Source organism: Lycium barbarum, chromosome 11 (genome assembly GCF_019175385.1).
Source record: "Lycium barbarum isolate Lr01 chromosome 11, ASM1917538v2, whole genome shotgun sequence".
Taxonomy (NCBI): Eukaryota; Viridiplantae; Streptophyta; class Magnoliopsida; order Solanales; family Solanaceae; genus Lycium; species Lycium barbarum.
Genome location: NC_083347.1, coordinates 96,821,094 through 96,827,093, shown reverse-complemented (window position 1 = coordinate 96,827,093; position 6,000 = coordinate 96,821,094).

The following is a 6,000-nucleotide window of genomic DNA, read 5'->3' as shown; positions in this document are numbered from 1 at the left end:
GAGAATTATGGACGTTACAAGTCAGGCTGATAGAGTAGAAACGTGTGCTACCGTAACTGCTATAGTAACCGACGTGCTACAGTACTCGATGTGAATAGTAAAAATCAGAAAATTTAAAACCTGATTTTTTTTCTCTTATTTCTACCATCTTCTCTCCCTAAATTCCCTCTACACTTCCCCAAAACTCTTTCTACCCAATTCATGGAGGTCTAAGATGAAATTCAAGTGATTATATTCAAATTCAACCTCAAAAGTTAACCTTGGTACGGAAGAACACCTCTATAGCGCTATGTTGCGTTTATGGGTGATTGAAAGTTGAATCAACAGCAGATTTCAAATGGTATTTACTGTTTAAGGTAATTTTAACATTCCCTTGGTTGTGCTTAAGCTTAATTCCATGTTGGTGAGATTGTTTATAGCAAAATACTACAAGATAGCATTGAAATAGCTTAAGATATGGCTACTGTTTCGTGGGCTGTTTTTAGGTGATAAATATGATTTGGGGTGGCTGGGAATCCAACGTGATTGTGATATGGTCTTTGTTGTTATTTGTATTTATATGTTTATCAAGTGAATTGGTGAAAGAAACATATGAAATTTGAGATTGAAATGTTGGGCGTGTGGGCTGTTTTATGGCACACGTTGGTGTTGAAAGTGATGCTGTTAATGTTGGCATTGATATTATTATTGTTGGTTACGAAATTACGATTTTGGGCTAGGCATATAAACAGAGGAGATGCTGTTGAAATTTCGGCAGATTCTAGAAAGAGTTAGTTTGAGGGCTTAAGATAAGCCTATGAAGATGAGTCTAACAATAGTATAAATTTTCTTGAATATAGATTTATGAGCCTGGGAGGCCAAGCGTTCAGTAGTTAAAGTTAAGGCGACCCAAAAAGTATGATAAGGCTTTCCCTTTCTTTCATTTTGGCATGATCCTATGACATGAGCGAACAACGAGTAATCGAGTCTCCATATCATTCTACTCTTAGAAGTAGTAGGAGTATCTCAGTTCTTGATGATCATATACCCCTCTATTATGATTATTCCTTCTGTTCATGCATCCTAAATATTGTATCATTATAATGCTAGTTTATGTTTATGCATTACATTCATTTGCATACATGCATATTGACCCGTTACTAGAAGGCGTTATATACACGTATATTATGCATATTATATCTATATGCATAGGGTATGGGAAACGGACGAGGCGTTATATACACATTACCACCTGATCAACTGGTGCACAGTGATGATGATTATTATGCCCGAAGGGGCCATTATGTTATTATGCCCAAAGGGGCTGCCCGAAGGGGCCTATATGGGATATAGATCGGGCCGTACGTTCCTCGGCACTATGACCTATGCATATCATACGCTCGCAGAGGTAAGTAGACATATAGATGCACTCATACAGATATGTTCAGATAGTCAGACATACAGATGCATTCATCCAGATGTATTCAATCAGTCAGTTTAGTATATGATTTTCAGATTTTCTTCATGACTCCTATGTGTATGTTACTCTTCTGCCTTACTCAGTACATTATCCGTATTGACTCCCGTATTTCTCAGGGGACTGCATTTCATGCCCGCAGGTTCAGATAGCCAGGAAAACAGATTGCATCCTTAGGCTGCTTCTTCAGCTTGACAGTGGAGCACTTCTCTCATGCCGGAGTTGCCGTCTAGACCTGGTATATGTTTTGATATTTATGGGTAGGGCAGGGGCCCTGTCCCATCCGCAACATGTCCAGTATGTCAGTAGAGGCTCATAGACGCTTATATTCAGTAAGACAGTGTGGCCCGCTCAACACCTGTTTGGTTACATAGTTTTCTCAGGTATCCTTGTCGGCTTGTACCCTGGTTCAGTTTAGTGATGCATGTATATATATATATATATATATATATATCTTTTGAGGGTTGTGACCCTCCAGTTTATGACATCTATCAGTCAGCAGATCATGTTATGAGTACCCTCAGGTGGCCCAGAATGAGCATGAGCAGATATGTCATGTACGTTTAGTGGCATCCAGGAGGTCAGCTTCTGGGTATCCGTCAGAGTCCTCCTGTTGGGCTATGACAAAAGTTGTATCAGAGCAGTTCGTCCTAGGGTTGGGCGCTCTAACCATTTAGTCATGGATGCTTAGCGGGGATCCTCGTACATGGTGAATAACCAAATTCCAATTGAAATGAAATCTTTAGGAGAAATCAATGCAATTTAGGAGGAATCAATGAAATTTTGGAGGAATCAATGCAATTTAGGAGGCATCAATGAAATTTTGGAGGAATCAATGAGAGGACATCAATTCAAATCCTGGATTTTCGAATTGAGAGAGATATTGAGAGAGATAAAGAATTCTCACCATTTCTTAGATTCATGGACCCAATTCAATTTAGTGGGATCGTTCATTCACATTTGTTTCCACCAAGAACGTTTTCTAAAAGTCTTTGACCCCCGAATTTGGAGTATCCTACTTTCACGCAATTCACAAGGTTCAACAAGCAATCGATATTTCACGACGTGCACCACCCTTATAAGTAGGAGGCTGTAGGATATTTAGGATGGTCATTTTTCTTTCTGATCATAGATCGTGCAGCAGAGCCAATGATAGGAAAGCTCGTTCTGGTACTATTTTCGCTAAATTGCAAGATTGTATTGATGAAGAGGACAAGTTCTGTTAATGGGAGCGTAAGTAACGCTCTGAAGGTGGACATGAGACCCATGTCACTCGCCGACTCAGGATCGAGGACTGAGTATATCAAAAGGTATAAGAAAGAGCATCAGCTATTCCCTTAAGACAGACCCCTTGGAGGATATGGTTCCAGTAGGAGGAGACCCGACTGGGAAATCATAGGACAAAGACCTGTTTAAGAGTTCACAAGACCCCTGAGGATGAAGACACAAGGGAGTTAACCAGGAGTTACCCGCAAATCATGGGGAGTACGAGATAGAGAATGAAGAGATTCAGTTAAGGAGCAATGTTTTTAATAAGGACAAAAGGGCTTTATTCCCATATATATTTGACCTAAGCTCTCCAACATCTTATTTACAGGTATATGACCCTTTCAGTCAGAACCAGTTATAGTTTATATGTAGATGACCTAATCTCAGGATATCATCGATCATTCATTACTCTGGGGTTTCAGAAAGTTTGATAGTGGATTGTTCTTACAAATAATTATAATCAGGACATCTTTATTATGGACATGAATTTTGAAGTCAGAATTGAGATTTTAAGTCATATAAGTTTAGGTGCTCTTAGAGGGATTTCTCAGGGATGGATGCAGAAGTTGTAGTAGAACTAAGCAGATAAGGTAGGACATAAGAATTTTAAGAAATTGAAGAAAGATGAGGTGATATTTCACCCCCTACATTTATTAGCAGTATTAGATTGAAGCACCCTGGGCTTGTAGTATATTGTCCTTTAGAAGAAAAGAAACCTGAAAGAAGTTGAATAAAGGATAAGGCACCAATGTTAAAAGGTGTAATATATACGAGTAGATGAGATTTGCAGATACCTATGGAAAAGGAGTGCGGTATGTGACCAAAGAAAAGGATACAGGATGATTTGTATTAATAGTGTATGTAAATCAAGGCTTCATAGACCGGAAAGTAAGGAGCAGAACCAGAAAGTGAGTTAATTAGTGAATTTGAGGCCCTTGTCAAGGACTAGATTATAGAATATATATAATTTTGACTAAGGATTTCAAGATGGTTATAAGGTAGCTTGTGGGAGTCATTGTTAAGGTCAACATCTTGAAGGATTGCGAGTTTTGTGATATGTAAAGAACCAAGTAATTGTAAGTCAAGGAGTGAATCATGTGTTCTGTCAGAGGGTATGATCTAATGCAGAATAGCGAATTGATTTGAAGCGAGACATTATATGAATATTTGTGAGTAGCTTATAAAGTATATAGTGTGCTTTTCAATGTATATTGATCGGAATGATATAGTCTATAGAAGAATTGGGTGTAGATCTTCAGAGGCACTGGAGTCATGCAAGTTGTATATGTACCAAGGAATAAGTCTATCTCCTGTCCTAAGATCAAGAAGGTGAATCAGAAAAAAGTATTCATCTCATATGATTGGAGTTCATATTATGAAAGTCAAGTTACCAGCCTCCCAGTTTACCTTTATGGTGAATAAGTTTTAGGGATATCCGAGGGAGACCCCAAGACTTCTTCTAAGTAAAGGATTAGTGTTACTAAACAAAAGTATTGTTAAGTGCCCAGCCAATATTTACTTTCCCTTATGCAAATGACCCCTTCGAAGTTGAAGAAAATAAATATTACTCGAAGGATTAGTTGAATTAGTTCTGCTTATAAGGAAGTGGGATAGCTCCTTGCATATGTACAAGTGATTGTAAGCAGCTAAATAAGATGATAGCTAAGTAAGAGCAAGTACGAATATGGGTTGACGGTTTGTTTTGCTAGCACAGAATGCTCCCTCAAAGATGGACATAAGCTCCAGTTATTCCAAGATAAAAGTCAGAGGAAAGGCATCCCAAATTTAACTTTCAGGATCAGGTAAGTTACCTCGAGTTTTGAGCAACGTCATTTGGACTGACTAAGGCCCCAGCAGTATTATGGGCTTGATGAGTAACTGTGTTTAGATTCCTCTGAAACCTATTCATAACAATGTTCCTAGACGATCTTGGGGTTACTCTTGCCCAAAGTCAGAGCATGTTGTTCGTTACGTGCAAACCTATAATTCTTAGGATTAAGAATTTTCAGCTCAGAAGCTTTTCTAAATCAAATGGTATAGTGCTTCTAAGGTTAGAATTAAGGAGAGTTGAAGCTATACATAATTGCCCAAGGGCTAGAAAACTCATAGAACTCGGTCATTTCTTGGACTTAGCAAGTTATTCTTGGAATTTTGTGAAGATTTTTTCCTACATTTTGTGCCACTGATAAACTGTCCTAGGAAACAGCCAGACTCTAGAGAACTGATAATTGTAAGCCTAAGTTTCCAGAAGATGAGTAATAAGTGAAGTTTCAGCATCAAGTGTAACATTCCTAAAGGGATCGGATAGCCCTATCACGCGTTATGATGGTTCAAGCATTGAGTTAAGTTATGGATTGATACACCGTGGAGAGATTATAGGTCATGCCTCAGGATAGCTGTAAAGGTACAAGAAGAATCATTCGACCCATGCTCTTAAGTTAGTTATAGTTATGTGTACAGGAAAGGATATATTGGGATAGCATCGATATTAATTATAAGTACTCTATGAGGTTTTAGCGCACCCTTACTAAATATAGTTGTGTTATGACAAGGTCAATAAACAGAATGATGGAGAGACTCCGATGATTGTGAAAGTCAATGGAAACAAAGAAAGTCACTAATGTTCGAGCCACAGATCTAGAGTAACTCAGTTTATGTTAAGATAAAGAGGAAATGTTGAGGACTTGTGAGTTCAGCAGCTAGTCAGTATCAAAATTGATTAGTAAACTTAGATTATGGAATCTATCTAGGGCATAGCCTTATTAAGTCAAGGAAAAAGAAGAAGAGTTCGTTGAATTTGATGTCAGCTCATTATAGGATTACGGACCCTCAAGAGAGGAGCTATCTTTATACATCCTACGGACTGGAATTATACTGAAGTAGATTATCCAACGTGATCAGATTGACGACTGATGAAAGGAAAAGCTTATTGCCTCGTTATGCTAGGCAGTTGAGAACAACAAGGACATACATTAATAATACTAAGAAAGGAATGAGGAAAGACATACCAAACTTCATAGTGCAATGAAAGTTAGATATCAGAAGTTCAGTAAGTTTTAGCAAGTCATTGAGATTCCAATTCGGAGATGAGAAACCACTAATATAGATGACCATGTTTACTGCAGAAGTTTAATTCAGTTAGGGAAACTACCAGCAAGCTTATGTAATTAGCCTATTTCTTGTCCATTAAGACTACTGGTGTAGCAGGGGACTACGCAAATCCTATGTCAGGGGAGGATAGTATGACATAACTATTGCTTATGTCTATCATTCAG